At 42.2% G+C, this 18021-nt stretch overlaps 2 protein-coding genes across 2 annotated transcripts in view; one reads left to right on the top strand and one right to left on the bottom strand.

The window, feature by feature from the left end:
- Positions 1-18021, top strand: part of LOC122563122 (lumican) — a 409094-nt gene that overhangs the window by 323300 nt on the left and 67773 nt on the right.
- The window catches only part of LOC122563123 (decorin-like), a 66995-nt gene that overhangs the window by 37885 nt on the left and 11089 nt on the right, over positions 1-18021 (bottom strand). The gene's annotated exons all lie outside the window — the stretch shown is intronic.

The following is an 18021-nucleotide window of genomic DNA, read 5'->3' as shown; positions in this document are numbered from 1 at the left end:
ATACAAAACCTGATTGTATATCACTTACTTGATGTAATTTTATACCCACGCTTGAACTCTTCTCTCTCATCTTTTGTTTAAATTGATTATTTCTTGCATTGCTGGCAAGACTACCATTGTTGTCCAACCCTAACTGTCCTTGCACTGAAATCCAAAAATGCTGGAGACTACTGCAGATCAGGTAGCATCCATGGAAAGAAAGCAAGATAACATTTCCACTCTAGATGACTCTTCATCAGTCTTGCCCTTGTGCTGAAAGGTTACTGAGAGGACAGTTGGAAGTCAATCAAATTGTTGTGGATCTGGAGTTAAATGTAGGCCAGACCATGTAAGGACAATAGTTTACCTTCCTTAAAAGGCATGAGTGAACCAGATGAACTTTTATGACAATTGATGATAGTTTCATAGAAACATGGAAAATAAATGCAGAAGTAGACCATTCAATACAATCATGGCTGATCATGCAATCTCAGTATCCCATTCCTGCTTTTTCCCCATTTCCATTGATCCCTTTAGCTGCAAGGGCCTCATTCAATTCCCTCTTGGATATATCTAATGAACTGGCCCCAACAGCTTCAGGTGGGAGAGAATTCCACAGGTTCACAGCTCTCTGAGTGAAGAAATTCTTCCTCATCTCGGTCCTGAATGGCTTGCCCCTTATTCTTCGACTGTGTCCCCTAGTTCTGGGCTTCCCCAACATTGGAAACATTCTTCTTACATTTAGCCTGTCCAGTCCCATCAAGATTTTGTAAGTTTCTATGAGATTCTCCCCTCAGTTTTCTAAATTCATGAGAGTACACGTCCAGTCAAACCAATCTTTCCTCATATGTCAGTCCTGCCATCCCGGGAATCAGCCTGGTCAACCTTCGCTGGACCCCCTCAACAGCAGGAATGTCCTTCCTCAGACTAATAGACTAAAACTACACACAGTACTCAAGGTGTGGCCTCACCAAGACCCTATATATCTGAAGCAAGCCATCCTTACTCCAATAGACAAATCCTCTCGCTATGAAGGCCAGCATGCTATTAGCTTTCCTCACCGCCTGCTGCACCTGCATGCCAACCGTCTGCGACTGCTCCATCACGACACCCAGCACTCATTGCACATCACCTTTTCCTAAACTGCCACTACTCAGATAATAATCTGCCTTGCTGGTTTTGCAACCAAAGTGGATAACCTCACATTTATTCACATTATATTGCATTTGCCAAGCATTTGCCCATTCAGCCAACCTGTCCAAGTCACCCTGCAGCCTCTTCGCATCCTCCTCTCAGCACACACTGTCCCTCATCTTAGTCTCATCTGCACATTTGGAGATATTGCATTCAATTCCTTCATCCAACTAACTAATGTATATTGTGAACAGTTGAGTTCCCGACACTGAACCCTGCGGCACCCCACATGTCACTACCTGCCACTCTGAAAAGGACCTGTTTATTCTAACTGTCTGCTTCCTGTCTGCCAACCAGTTCTCTATCCACATCAATACATTATGTCCAATAACATGAGCTTTAATTTTCCTTACTAATTTCTTATGTGGAACTTTATCAAAAGCTTTTTGAAAGTCTAGATACACAACATTTACTGATTCACCTTGTCCATTCTACTGGTCACATCCTCAAAATATTCTGGAAGATTTTGTTTAGCAGGATTTCTCTTTAATGTTTGGTCATAGCTTTCCAAATGCTCAGTTATTACACTCTCCATAATTTACTTCAGCATTTCCCTACCAATGATGTCAGGCTAACCAGCCTATCATTCTCCTTTTTCTCTCACCCTCCCCTTTTAGAGACTGGGGTTACATTGGATTTCTTCCAGAGTCCACAGAATGCTAAAAACTGATCACCAATGCACCAGCTATTTCTAGGGCCACTTCCTTAAGTACTCTGGAATCAGGACCTCGTTGTTATTTTGGAGATAAGCTTTCAATTTCAAAATTATTGATTGAATTTAAATTTTGTCAGCTGCCTTGGTTGGATTTGAACCCATGGCAGCTGAATGAGTCTGGACCTTGCTACTAGCCCAGTTATTATCACTATACTACTGCTTCCCACTGTAGGTTAGCTCAGTTGGCTGGACAACTGCTTTCTGCTACACACTCGTGCTAACAATGCAAGTTCAATTCCCTATACTGTTTGAAGCTACCATGAGCAGCCTATCTTCTTAACCTTCTGCCTTGCCTGAGGTGTAATGACTGACAAATTAAACCAACACTAGTCGTCTCTCTCTGATCTGTAAGTAACCCATGGTCCTCTGGGACTACAGCAACTCTCCCTTTATATACCTCAATTCAGAGAACAAAACAGTGCCAATGTTCATGTATATCACAGCAGTTGCTTCACAGCACACACTTGGGAGATGCAGATAGCTACCTTCACAACATCGTGACTCAGAGCCCACACCACTCTTTGTAACCGCCCCCAACCCTACTATCCTCCAAAATCTCTGTCCATTCTCTTGCACAACCTCTATTTTCACAGCTTCCCCATTAGCACCTATGCCTTCACCTACCTCAGCTCCCTTCCCTAAACCTCTCTCTGCCTTTAATCCACACTCTTCCTTTCTGAAGCTATTCAAAACCTGTCTCCTTAGAGTAAGCTTTGATTACATTCCATATTATTTCACATCATTAGATGGCTCCTTGCCAAACTTCATTAGGTAACACTCTTACAAAGCAATTTGGACTATTTGCTGTGCTAAGGGTGCTATATAAATACGCGTAGTTATTGTTGATGTAACGGCCTCATCAGATTTTTTTCCATTTGAATTGACAATTTAATGACTGCAAGTGTAAACATGAGTGGGCTCATGCAGAGCTGCTGAGTTTCTGTTACTTTGATAGGTTAGCTTCAACTAAAATATTTTTAAAGAAAATATCAGTGAAGCAAATGTTGCAAGACACTGACTTTTAAAAAAAATTTAAATTAAGAGTTCGCAAACACTCAGAATAGTAATTCTTTCCCTTGACATTCCAAGAGCTTATAACCAATCAAGAAAATAGTAAACAAAATTGTAGGACCAGGAGAACTAATCCATTGGAGTAGTCTCTCACGGTTATGGGGTTCTGTGTATCATAGTAGACACTCTTCACCCATTCAAAACCATTTAACTTACAAATAACCCCCAAATATAGTAAGTTAAATAACCATACAGTAACATAAATGGCTCTAACTCAGTTGATAGAACATGTATGTTGAATCCCACTTCCGAAAGCTGAGCACAGAATCGAGGCAGATGTCCTGATGTGCAGTATGAACAGAATGCTGCACTGTTTGAACTGCTGTGCTGTTTGGATGAAATTTGAAACTAAAGCCTAGTCTGCCCTCTCAGGTGGATATAAGTGATCCTTTTTTAACCTCAGGAATGTGACTTGAAAGAATTTCTGGGATTTACATATTAATGAATCGAAACCTGTAACTCATTCTAAGTAAATAAAGACTTAATCACAATTTAGGTTTGTTCACTATATCACATCAGTTGCATGACACTTTGACCTTTATACTATAAATTCTGTGACGTATGATCCTACCTCACTAGCTACCTGATGAAGGTGCAGCGCTCCGAAAGCTTGTGCTTCCAAATAAACTTGTTGGAATATAATCTGGTGTTGTGTGATTTTTAACAATTTCAGAGAAGACTTGGAGAGATATCCTGTGACCTGGTCAATACTTAATCTCCAATCAATATTGAACAATGCAAACTTTTTTTTTATTTGTTCATCGGACGTGGGTATCACTAGTATTTATTACCCAGAGGCAATTAAAAGTCAACCACACTGAAGTGAGTCTGGAGTCACACGTAGATCAGGCAAGGATGGCAGTTTCCTGCCCTAAAGGATATTCATGAACCAGATGGGGTTTTCTGACAATCAACTCTTGGTTATTGTTAAAATCTTAATTCTTTATTGAATTCACAATCCGCCATAGGCAAGATTCGAAACCAGGACCCCAGAATGTTAGCTGAGTTTCTGGATTAATACTGAAAATGTGTTGCTGGAAAAGCACAGCAGGTCAGGCAGCATTCAAGGAGCAGGAGAATCGACGTTTCAGGCTTGAGCCCTTCTTCAGGAATTCTGAAGAAGGGCTCATGCCCAAAACGTCGATTCTCCTGTTCCTTGGATGCTGCCTGACCTGCTGCGCTTTTCCAGCAACACATTTTCAGCTCTGATCTCCAGCATCTGCAGTCCTCACTTTCTCCTTTCTGGATTAATAGTCTAGCAATAATAACACGAGGCTATTAACTCCATGGCTCTTATCAAAGTGCTGTTTTTGAAAATTTGTTTATATTGGTTGCTGTGTGCCATACATTACAACAGTGACTACATTTCAAAAACATATTTACTATCGGTACCTGGAATGAGCGGGTTTTCTTAAGAGAAGACATTGACTTATCAAGCAATATGTCAGATCATCAAGATATCAGAGAATGACGGATGGGGGTGCAGCCAGCAAACTCAGCATTTGAGGAAAGGATAAAACAAGGCACTAGCTTCATGAACTAATCAAGCACAAATAGAATAGTAGAATGGTCTTTAGAACTAGCATATAGAGGGAAAAAAGTTTGCATTAGTTCTACAAAAATAACTCCCTGACCTAGACCATATTTGGAGTAAGGCACACCATTATGAGTCTCACATCTTGGAAAGGATGTGTCAGAATTAGAATGGGTATAGCAAAGATTCACCAGGGTATCTAAGGATTAGACAAAAGAAGATCAGATCAACTTGGTTTGAATTTCCAGGAATAAAGGGGATTAAATAGTGATCTCACTGAATTCTTTCAGGAATTTGAAAGTAAATGCTAGGAAATTTAAAGAAAAACATATTCTGCTGCTGTAAGAACCTACAAAGGGGACCTTAATTTATTATCAAAGGCAAGTCATTCAGGGTGCTGGTAGCGATTATTTCTTTACACAAAAGGAGGCAATAGTGTGGAGCACACTCCCACTAAAAGCTGTAGAGGATAAATACAATTTTAAATTTGCAACTGATGGTGTTTTGTTGGACAAAGTTACAAAGGGTTATGGAGCTAAGGCAGGTGAATGGAGTTAAGGTACAGGTCAGTTACAATTTTATTGAATGGTGGAACAGATGAAGGGCTGAATGGCCTCCTCTTGTTCTATAAATGGTCTCATTCTCTTAAAAGGCCAAGTTGAACAAAGGAAACATTAGTCTGTGGTCTCATGATGATATTCATGAGATTAACATATGAGGAGCATTTGAGAACTCTGGGTTTATACCAATGGATTTTCGAAGGATGGGGGAGGGGGGGATCTTATTGAAACATACAGAATACTGAATGGCCTGGATTGATTAGATGTTGAGAAGATGTTTTCATTGGGAGGAGAGACTAGGACCTGAGGACACGGTCTTAGAATAAAGGGAAAACAGTTTAAAATGGACATAAGTAGAACCTTCTTCAGCCAGAGAGTGGTGAATCTGTGGAATTCATTGCTGTGGAGGGCAAGTCATTGAGTATAGTTAAGACTGAGACAGATAGGTTCTTGAGTATCAAAAGAATCAAGGGTTATGGGAGGAAATTGGGAGAAAGGGGTTGAGAAATTATCAGCCATGACTGAAAGACAGAACAGACTCGATGGGCTGAATGGCCTAAATTCTGCTACTTTGATTTATTGTCTTATGGTCTAAGAGTGGAAGTAGGAAGCTGAATATGCCAATCTGAAAACAGAAAAAGAAATCTGAGAAAAACGAGGATGAAGAATTCCTGAGAATTCCAGTACAGGTGAAAACAGAAATAAACAGAGAAATCTGGAAATTATAAAAGCTGATCAGTAATAAGATCACACAGTTGCTCTCACGTGGATTATAAAGACAGAAGGTTCAGACTTACAAGACCTGTATTCATGTTATTCTATGAGAAATATCTATTCCTCTATATATCAGACAGGACCTTATGCAACGAGGATTAACATGGGCGTATGATTAGGCTTCCCTCTGCTGGACACGGTAATAATTACATTTTAACATCAAAGGCCACAGTTAAATTTCTTCTCCAGGTACGTTCACCTTCAGGCCTGACTTCCTCAGTGATTCATTAGCACTGCTGTCTCACAGTGCCAAGACTGGGTTCGATTCCAGTCTCGGGTGGCTGTGTGAAGATTGCACATTCTCCATTGTCTGCTTGGGTTCCCTCTGGGTGCTCCAGTTTCTTCCCATAATCCAAACATGTGCAGATTAGATGGATTGGCCATGCTAAATTGCCCATAGTGTCCAGGGATGTACAGGCGAGGTGGGTTAGCCATGGGAAATGCAGGTTTGCAGGAATAGGGTAGGGAGATGGGTCTGGGTGAAGGGTGGGTGTGCACTCGATAGGTTGAATGACCTGCTTCTACGTTTAGGGATTCTATGATTTTAGTACAAACAAAAAATATTTTTTTTAAAATTCCAGCATTAATCACCACCAACTCAATGCATCTTTTCTTTCCCAGTTTTGACTGGCTCCTTTCAACACCAAATAGATCAACCATTTTTTCGTCAAATCTTTCTGCATCTTCTGCCAGATTCATGACCCAGTTTCAGTTTCCATTTTCCTGGTTAATGCGTCATTATGGCCCACGTATCTTGGTTTGACCTGTCTCTTTACTGACATAACCTTTTCGTTGATCAGTCCTCATTCCCATGAGATGGGAAACTTTTGGTTCTACACTGTACTGCAGAAAGACTGCTCCCTTAGATTATCTCTGCTCTTAGACTGCTCCATTTCTGCTTCTGCCTTATCAAAGAGTGACTATTAGAATTAGACTTAGAATTGAGTTTTATTATCACATGTACTCAAGTATGGGAATACAGTAAAAAGTGTACAATATCGCCACACACAACGCCATCTTAGGTGCAAAGTGCCTAGTTGCACTTCATAGGTACTAAAATAGATTTGATACAAAAATAGGGAATTAAAGGAAAAAGGGAAAAATTCTGATTCTCTGAAGTAAATAATTTTATTTACATGCTATTATATATAATTCTGATTTGTGTTATGCAGCTCTCTATCATCTCAAGATCTTAATAGCTTGTAACCACTGATGTAAGTGTTTTATCACTTTGTACATCTTCATGTGAGTAACATGCGCACTCTATTTATGTTAAACATCTGGTTAACAGAAACCTCAGCAATCCTATATGTACATGATGCTCTTTTCCCCTTGAACTCCGCATCCCACCAAGTTCCTATTTTCTCTCTCCATCCTTAGGAGTATCCTCTAGTGCACTGGTCTTTCTTATGGTTACCTCACCCAAATTTTCACTGCCACTCGCTGCCTGGCAAATTGTCTGTAAAGTGTCTTTGAATGTTTACTGAATTAAAAATGTCGTAGTACATGCTGTTGTCATTAATCATCTGATATTGTGGTAGTAGAGCTGGAGAATGAACGTGTGGTTGAACTATTACCACAAGAAAGTGAAAAATGGAACAGAAGTGGCCCAGAAGCAGAGCTGCAGCAAGAAAATTCAGAACGACTGGGTGAATAGGAAAAGAAACAGAGAGAGGAAGTGTAAACAAGATACTTATTAACTTGGCTTTGAGCCAGATAATGCTGTTCTAGATGGGTAGTGTAGAAGTTTCCAAAATGTAAAGCATAATATTTTTCATACAGAGGGCCATTTTTCTACTCCACTGCTGTCAAGTTGATATACAGATGTTAATCATGCTGAGAATGTTAATTACTTAAAACCAATAACAAAGCAAATTTCAACACTCAAACTCCCACAGGTCTAGTCATTACCTTTTTCCTGTACAGAATCCTGGGCACACAAATCATGAAACTACATGAATGTGAGCAACAAAAATAAAGTTGGAACTTTTAAAGCCAACAATTTATTGAACTTATTCCCTCATTTAGCCAAGGTCACACCTAATAAAATAGTTATATTACTTATTTCCTGGCATTTGTCTCATGTTTCTGCTTTAACACTGTCATGTTGGATATAAGCTCATTTTGTGTTGAGAGCAAAATATTGGCTTTGGGGCCGATGTGTCAGCATGGATAAAGGAACAGTTAATGGACATGAAGAAAAGAGGAGAGGTCATGTTCTTGTTGGCTATTGTTATGCTGCAAGGATCATTGCTGGGACCTCAACTCCATACAATCTCTACTAATCACTTACAGTCAGAGTTATGCATCTATGTTTGCTGTTGATACATAACTAGTTGGGAATTTAAGATTTGAGGAGAACACATATCAGCTTCAAAGAGATTTAGGCAGGTTAGGTGAGGGACATCAAGGTGGCAGATGGAGTATAAGTTGAATAAGAATGAAATAATCCAGCTTGGTTGTAAGAAAAGAAAAGTAGAATACATTTTAAAAGGAGCAAAGCTTATAAATGTTGATGTTCAGATAGATTTGAGTGTACTGTGTGGGGTTTGGTCGGAATGATCTTATGCTGTATTCCTATAAGAGACATGCACATGCTCTCATCAGAGTATCATAGTATGTGACATGAAGGTAAAAATGTTGCAGTTTCTAATTTTAGGGGTGAGTTGAAGCATGAAAAACTGTTGTAAGCCTGCTGTTTTTTGTAACTGAATTGCATAGAACCAGTGCCTATGATGGTAATATATGTATATACCAGCAACTATAATAAAAGTCTATTGAACATTTCATAGGAACATATGAACAAGGACCATGAGTAGGCCTTTCGGCCCCTCAAACCTCATGGCTGATGTGATTTTATCCTCAACTGTACATTCCTGCATAACCCCGATAATCTTTCATCCCCATGATTATCAAGAATCTGTCTACATCTGCCTTAAAATTATTTAAACATCTGCATCCACTGTATTTCCAAAGACTCACAAACCTCTTGAGAGAAGAAATCTTTCCCTTTCTCAATTTTCAATGGGTGACCCTTACTTTTAAACAATGACCTCTTAGTTCTAAATTCTCTTACAACAGGAAACATGTTTACTCCTGCCCAATCCCCTCAGGATCTTATAAGTCATCTCTGACTCTTCTAAACTCCAGAAGACACAGGCCTAGCCTGCCTTGCTTTTCCTTACAAGGCAATCCACTCATTGCAGGAATTACTGTAGTAAACGTTCTCTGAATTGCTTCTAATGCATCAACATCCTTCTGTAAGTATGGTGACCAGTACTACCCCAGATCCAGTCTCATCAATGTCCTGTATAACCAAAGCATAACCTCCCTACTCTTATATTCAATTCCCCTCTCGTTAAAACATAGCATTCTATTAATTTTTCTGATTAGTACTCCTGATTCAAAACTACATTACCCAAATCTACTCAAGTCTAGTTAGGGAACTAACATAGCTTTTCCCACATCAAGTACAAATACTCTGCTGGAGGCAGAAACCTGGTAGCCAATCACCTCCAGTATGCCCATTCAGGAGAAGCTCGGTGTTGAACTGAACAAGATAAAGAGAACTCGTTTCATTTCATATCATACTGTTGACTTCCAGACAGATTGGTGCAGATCCATCACATGTATCTTAAAGAAAGATGGCGTTGTATGAGTATGCCTGGATCCAAACTCCTACAAGGACACAGGGTTAGCATGCAGTGTGATTGTAGTGAGGAAAATAGATGGTACTTTGGTCTTTATTGCAAAGGGATTGGAGTGCAAGTATAATGAAGTCTCACTGTAACTGGCCAGCACTTTGGGGAAATCACAGCTGGTGCACTGTGTGCAGTTTTGGTTTCTATACTTAGGGAAGGCTGTACAGCAAAGGTTCACTCGTGGGGTGAGAGAGTTGTCCTCTGATAACAGACTGAGTATGTTGAGCATGTACCTTCTTGAGTTAAGATGAGAGATGGTCTCAATGAAACATACACAGTTTTGAAGTGCACAACTGAGACTTAGTTGTCTTGAGCTGGGGAATAAAAAATACAGGGACACAGTCTAACAATAAAGATTCAATTATTTAACACTGAAATGAAGAGAATCATCTTTACTGAAAGAGTTCTTAATACTTGAAATTGTCCTCATGGGAACCTTGCGGATGCTCCATCATTGCAAATATATATATATATAAAGCTGAGATAGATAGATTTTAGTTTCTCCTGTAATGGGAATCAACACATATGGAAATGGGTGGAATGGTGGAGTTAAAGCTGAAGATCAGGCATGGACTATACTGAATGGTAGATCAGGCTCAATGGGCTCTATGGCCTCTTCCTGATTCTGTTTCCCTTTTTTTTAAGATTAGGTTAGATTCCCTCCAGTGTGGAAACAGGCTCTTCGGCCCAACAAGTCCACACCGACCCTCCGAAGAGTAAACCACCCAGACCCATTTCCATCTGACTAATGCACCTAACACTATGAGCAATTTAGCATGGCCAATTCACCTGACCTGCACATCTTTGGACTGTGGGAGGAAACCAGAGCACCCAGAGGAAACCCACGTAGACACGGGGAGAATGTGTAAACTCCAAACAGACAGTCGCCTGAGGCTGGTATCGAACATGCAACTATGAGGCCTGTGCTAACCACTGAGCCACTGTGCTCTCTAGTTTTGTGTTTGGACTTGCCTGCTTCATAATTGTCCATTAAATTATCAGGCCTGATGTCTAGTGTTGTATAAGCTAAGAATTTCTCCAAGTAAATATTGGGAATATTGCAACTCTCTTCAGTTACTTTTGCCATACACCTACCTGGCAATGTTTAAGGTTGGACCAGACTTACTCCTGAATTTCTAATTCAAGATTGCTGCTGTCATGCCCATATGTAAAATCCAGCATGGTGACGTCAAGGGGGATGCAGTAGTCTAATGGTATTTATCGTTGAATCCAGATAATATTGTTAGGACCCAGGTTTGAATCCTGATGCCGCAGGTGGTGGAAGTTGAATTCAATAAAAATCCGGAATTAAGAGTCGAATGGTGACCATGAGTCCAATGTTATTGTCAAGAAAACCCATCTGGTTCACCAATGCTCTTCAGGGAAGGAAATTGCCATCCTTACCCAGTCTGGCCTGCACATTACTCAAGTCCCATAGCAATGTGGTTGACTCTCAACTGTTTTCTGGGCAATTAGGGATAGGAAATAAATGCTGCCCTTGTCCCTGAATAAATGAGAGAAAAAAAATCAAACATTAAAAATTCGGTTTCCTATAATACGGGAGCTGGATCGGAAGTGCTTGCTACTTTAAAAAATAATAACTGTTAATTGAATTTGTTAACAAGCCAGTTGGTCTGTATACTAAGTTGTCTGTGTCATAATGCCTTGGTGTAGACAGGCAGACAAGAATGAGAGCTTTCTTTTCTCATCATCTAAATTGAAAAAGCACTCAGCAAGGGATTGCATCCTTCAGTACTCTGTGTGTATCTGTGGCACCCTCACAAGATGATAACTCAGTTTACACCTCCCTGTCTGGTCTCCAAACCTTGTGCTATCATCTTCTATACCCCACAGCCTTCTACACCAGGGTGCTTGGTCCCTACTTGCACAAAGAACAACAGGACTTATGGAGTCCAGGTACCATCTTTCTGGGTCTACATGCAATTCAATCAGATTGTTATGTAACTGTTGAGGGTAGAGTTTCCTTCCACTCAGGGATAAAAATGTTATTCTCTACTTGTTCAGGCCACTCCCAGCAATTGAGTGCTGCAGGACGATCATTTTTGGATTGATTGATTAGGCAAACATCCCACTGTCACCATCCCCGCCCCCCCAGAACCCTGAGGGGAACACCACCCCTGCTCATGACTCCACCCCCATCCCCCCACCACCGTGCCCACTCCAGAAACAGGCTCCGCCCCCACTCCCAGCTCCACACCCACACTGGGTCCTGGGTGCTAGCTCCCAGCCCTGCCGAGTTTTCACCATCCCTCCAGACCTCCCCCCTCACTGAGGACGAACGATCAGTCCTCAGCAAAGGACTCACCTTCATCCCCCTCTGCTCACGCATCATTGAATTTAATACACGCCGTGACATTGAACAATTCTTCCGCCGCCTCGGCCTCCAAGCTTACTTTCACAATCAGGATCCTGCCCACCTTCCGAGGACCTCTTCACGCAGCTCCAACAAACTCCATCCACCTGGACACCCCGTGCCGGCCTATTACTTGCCCTCGACCTCTTCATTGCCAACTGCCACCGGGACATTAACCGCCTCAACTTGTCTACCCCCCCTCCCCCATTCCAACCTCTCACCCTCACAACGCGCAGCCCTCCATTCCCTCTGCTCCAATCCCAACCTCACCATCAAACCACCTGATAAAGGGGGTGCAGTGGTAGTCTGGTGCACTGACCTCTACACTGCTGAAGCTAGATGCCAACTCGAAGACACCTCCTCCTACCGTCCCCTCGACCATGACCTCACCCCCCCAGTCACCAAACCATCATCTCCCAGACCATACAGAACCTCATCACCTCAGGAGATCTCCCACTCACAGCTTCCAACCTCATAGTCCGGGAACCCCGCACTGCCCGGTTCTACCTCCTTTCCAAGATCCACAAGCCTGACCACCCTGGCCGACCCATTGTCTCAACATGCTCCTGCCCCACTGAACTCATCTCTACCTACCTCAACTGTCCTATCCCCCCAGTCAAGGAACTCCCCACATATGTTCAAGGCACCACCTATGTCCTCCACCTCCTCCAAGACTTCCGTTTCCCCGGCCCCCAACACCTCATCTTCACCATGGATATCCAATCCCTCTACACCACCATCTGCCATGACCAGGGCCTCCAAGCCCTCCGTTTCTTCCTCTCCTGACGTCCCCAACAGTACCCTTCCACCGACACTCTCATTCGTTTGGTCCTCACCCTCAACAATTTCTCCTTCGAATCCTCCCACTTCCTTCAGACCAAAGGGGTAGCCATGGGCACCCGTATGGGCCCCAGCTATGCCTGCCCCTTTGTTGGCTATGTGGAAAGGTCCATCTTCTGTAATTATACCGGCACTGCTCCCCACCTCTTCCTCTGCTTCCTCCCGCGGGGAGGTTGAGCAATTCATCAACTTCACCAACACATTCCATCCTGACCTTAAATTTACCTGGACCATCTCTGACACCTCCCTCCCATTCCTGGACCTCTCCATCTCCATTAATGATGACCGACTTGACACCGACATTTTTTACAAACCCACCGACTCCCACAGCTGCCTGGATTATAGCTCTTCCCACCCTACCTCCTGCAAAAATGCCATTCCGTATTCCCAATTCCTCCGCCTCCGCCGTATCTGCTCCCAGGAAGACCAGTTCCACCACAGAACACACCAGATGGCCTCCTTCTTTAGAGACTGCAACTTCCCTTCCCACATGGTCAAAGATGCCCTCCAACATATCTCGTCCACATCCTGCACCTCCGACCTCAGACCCTACTCTTCCAACCGTAACAAGGACAGAACCCCCCTGGTGCTCACCCTCCACACTACCAACCTTCGCATAAACCAAATTATCCGCCGACATTTCCGCCACCTCCAAACGGACCCCACCACCAGGGATATATTTCCCTCCCCACCCCTTTCCGCCTTCCACAAAGACCGTTCCCTCCGTGACTACCTGGTCAGGTCCATGCCCCCCTACAACCCACTCTCCCATCCTGGCACCTTCCCCTGCCACTGCAGGAATTGCAAAACCTGCACCCACACCTCCACCCTCACCTCCATCCAAGGCCCTAAAGGAGCCTTCCACATCCATCAAAGTTTTACCTGCACATCTACCAATATCATTTATTGTATCCGTTGCTCCCAATGCAGTCTCCTCTACATTGGGGAGACTAGAAGCCTCCTAGCAGAGCACTTTAGGGAACATCTCTGGGACACCCGCACCAATCAACCCCACCGCCCTATGGCCCAACATTTCAACTCCCCCTCCCACTCTGCCGAGGACATGGAGGTCCTGGACCTCCTTCACAGCTGCTCCCTCACCACCCGATGCCTGGGGGAAGAACACCTCATCTTCCACCTCAAAACACTTCAATGTGGGGGCATCAATGTGGACTTCATAAGTTTCCTCATTTCCCCTTCCCCCACCTCACCCCAGCTCCAAACTTCCAGCTCAGCACTGTCCCCATGACCTGTCCTACCTGCCTATCTTCCTTTCCACCTATCCACTCCACCCTCCTCTCTGACCTATCATCTTCATCCCCATCCCCCTTCACCCATTGTACTCTTCGCTATCTTTCCCCACCCTCCTCCCTGACTTATCTCCTCTATCCCCACCCCCATTCACCTATTATACTCTATTCAACTTTCTCCCCACCCCCACCCTCCTCTGACTTATCTCTCCACCCTTCAGGCACTCTGCCTTTATTCCTGATGAAGGGATTTTGCCCGAAATGTTGATCTTCCTGCTCCTCGGATGCTGCCTGAACTACTGTGCTTTTCCAGCACCACTCTAATCTCGAATCTGGTTTCCAGCATCTGCAGCCTTTATTTTTACCTAGTGAACAACGTTTGTAATGGGATAGGTAACATTCATTCTTTGAGTGTTATATTGGATCTTGCGATGAACTTCTGACATGTTCATTCCATCACTGAGACTACTGATTTTCACAAACATATCACCTGTCTTTATCCCTGCATCAGGTGATGAAACCCTCCTCCATTCATTTGTTATTGCTGTTCCAATGAATTCCTAACCAGCCTCCCTTGTACTACCCTCTGTCAAATTGAGTTAATCCGACATTCTGTTACATATACCTCACCTTGCACTGTGTCCAGTTCATCTATCCCATTTGTACATACCTAAATAAGTGCAGGAGTAGGCTATTTGACCCCTTCAGCCTGCTCTTCAACTCTTAACTACAGCTGATGATTTACTTCAATGCTACTGTCCTGCACTATCCCCATATCTCTTGATATATTAAGACCTAGAAATTTATCAACCTCTGTCTTGAATGTACTTAATGCCTAAGCTGATGTTGGCCTTATGATAGAGAATTCTAAAGAGTAACTACTCTCTCCGTGAAGAAATTCCTCTCCATCGCAGTCTCAAATGACTTTCTCCGTATTCCGAGACAGTGTCCTGTCATTCTAGAACTGCCATTTAGGGGAAACATCCTTCTTGCATCAACCCTGAAAACCCCTTTAAGAATTTTGTAAATTTCCATGGGATCATCTCTAATTCTTCTGAACTCCAGGGAATAAGGACTTGTCTTCTCAATTTCTCCTCATAAGATCATTCAATAAACCAAAGGATAAGTCTGGTGAACCTCTGCTACTCAATGGGCTCATTCCCATTACCCACCACTACTTGCCACCCCCTGCCCCACCAGAAGTCTGTAATCTTCACCAACTCCACAAACCTCCAAGATCTCTGCATTCCATGCATTCCTGAGGATCTGATTTTACTTGTTCCATCATTGCTAGCGGTTCCCTTGATTGTCTTATCCATAACTGCTGTAATTTCCTGCCTAAACCTTCCAATCTCTAACCTCTTTCTTCCTTTAAGATGTTGGGCAACACTTTTCAATTTGTGGGCGGCATGGTGGCACAGTGGTTAGCACTACTGCCTCACAGCGCCAGAGACCCGGGTTCAATCCCTGCCTCAGGCGACTGACTGTGTGGAGTTTGCACATTCTCCCTGTGTCTGCGTGGGGGTGCTCCGGTTTCCTCCCACAGTCCAAAGATGTGCAGGTAAGGTGAATTGGCTATGCTAAATTGCCCATAGTGTTAGGTAAGGGGTAAATGTATGGGTGGGTTGTGCATCGGTGTGGACTTGTTGGGCCAAAGGGCCTGTTTCCACATTGTAATGTAATCTAATGATGCCTTGCTGTCAATTTTTATTTGATAATTCTTGCTGTGCCAAACTTTTGGATGTTTATGTTAGTGTGCAATATAAAATATGGGACATTGGTAATATCTTCCTTCTTTTCCAGCTTCCTTCAAGTTTATCTCAGTCCAGATCTCAATGTTATCCGCTCAACTGATCTTTCTTCTTCCTCTTCTGTTTCTTGCCCTCAGTTTCACCTTCAATTGTCATCAGGTAAGACTATCAGGTTTTCACCTGTAATGTCAGTACTCAGCTATCTTTCTGTATTGAACTGATCTTAGCAACCTGGCCTGGTTCCATGCTGGCCTGATTAGTAATACCTGCATTTCATGAAAAATATATGTTTGAGTCTATGTGCATATGTATATTAATACATGTGGATATATAATTCTGGCTTCTAAGCTCCTATTGCTAATCTAAGCCACTCATATGTCTATCTTTTCATCTAGCTGATTCTAATCATCTTCCATCATATGGGCCTAAGTTGAAGATGAGAGGAGAAAGATATAAAAGGGACTGAAGGGGCAACTTTTTCACGCAGAGGGTGTTGCATGTATGGAATGAGTTGCCAGAGGAAGTGATGGAGGCTGGTACAATTATAACATTTAAAAGGTGTCTGGATGGTATATGAATAGGAAGGGTTTAGAGGAATATGGACCAAATGTTGGCTAATGGGACTAGATTAATGTGAGATATCTGATCAGCATGAATAAAGTTGACCGAAGAGTGTGTTTCTGTGCTGTGCAACTCTATGATTCTATATCCGCATTTCAGAAGCTGAATATTCTGCAAACACCCTCTGTCCTTGGGGTCTGATTCTCACATCCATAGAGGGAAACACTTCAGATTAGTGAAACTAATGTTTCTGGACTTTCAAATAGTAACTCACTTCCAATCAACGAGAGATCACTTCTCTTGCCATAACTTGGCGTAGAAGCAAATAAATGAAGGCAATGAACAACTCCATGTATCTTGCCATGATAGTAACCGTCAAATTTTCATTCAAAATCTTAGCCACATTAGATGTTCAATTTTGAATCAATGTAAATGTCAAATACATGCAAAAGAATGCCTAAGATAATAAAGACAATAAAGATGATGCTGGAAAAGCGCAGCAGGTCAGGCAGCATCCAAGACTCGAAATGTCGATTCTCCTGTTCCTTGGATGCTGCCTGACCTGCTGCGCTTTTCCAGCAACACATTTTCAGCTCTGATCTCCAGCATCTGCAGCCCTCACTTTCTCCACAATAAAGATGATGTTCAAGTTTCTGTCAGAGGTAATAGAAGAGCTGTCACAAATTGCATTCAGGTAAAGTTAGTTGGAAGATTGTGACTAAGTAGACTGTAGAACTCCTGTAATATAATGGGTTGAGGGGAAAAGGCATGGGCCCTCATATAGTAAAGACATTATTTTAGATCAAGGAAAGGATTAAAAGTTGCTCACAATTCAAATTATAAAGCATGTCTGGCAAATTATATATGATCTTTCTAAATTCCTCTGTGAAAGAACAATCTAAACACTGACATTTAGTTACTCCAAATAAACAATGTTTCTGTTTTTGTGAGAAACATGAATAGTGTGGAGAATCTAAACCTCAAACTTACATTTGTGATCTTTAAATTATTACACAAGAGGAACACTAAATGGAAACCATACATTTCTGTGTGTTTAATTGCAGATTTTCTTTTACGTTGGTCAATATTTTAACACAACTGACACTGTGACTACTTACAAAGACAACCATAATTTCCAAGCCACATAATAGCAGAGTGCTCAGATTTTATGTTGCATTAACAAACTGAAGGAACTCAGAAACATTGGGCCATCCAAAACGACTAGAAAAATAAATAATTCATTTTTTTAAAAACGCATAGGTTCTTCTACATTGATCCTACTAATCCACATTTTTCCAAGTTTTCTATTCAACTGTATTTGGGTATGAGGCAATGAAAATATTTGAACTAAACTACAAAACATCCACAATATCATGAGGAAGAAATAATCAGAAAACTGAGTAAATGAAGACAACAAAGTATAGGCAAGAGATATAGAAAAGTAATGACACTCATAGTTTTATTTATGTTATTCACACAATAGATAGTTGGGTTCTGTTGAGTTGGATATCTTGAAGTTTACTTACGACATTGATTACTTAAATGGTTACCATATCACAGGCTTACACACATACTCTGGGGTCTATGCTTACTGATACTATATTACTGGCATGGTGGCACAGTGGTTAGCACTGTTGCCTCACAGTACCAGAGACCCAGATTCAATTCCTGCCTTAGGTGACTGACTGTGTGGAGTTTGCACATTCTCTCTGTGTCT

Source organism: Chiloscyllium plagiosum, unplaced genomic scaffold, assembly GCF_037043375.1.
Source record: "Chiloscyllium plagiosum isolate Xiang-an unplaced genomic scaffold, Cpla_swu_hap1 HiC_scaffold_26, whole genome shotgun sequence".
NCBI classification, from domain to species: Eukaryota; Metazoa; Chordata; class Chondrichthyes; order Orectolobiformes; family Hemiscylliidae; genus Chiloscyllium; species Chiloscyllium plagiosum.
Note: the sequence above shows the minus strand (reverse complement) of the source record. Positions and strands in the feature narration are given on the sequence as shown.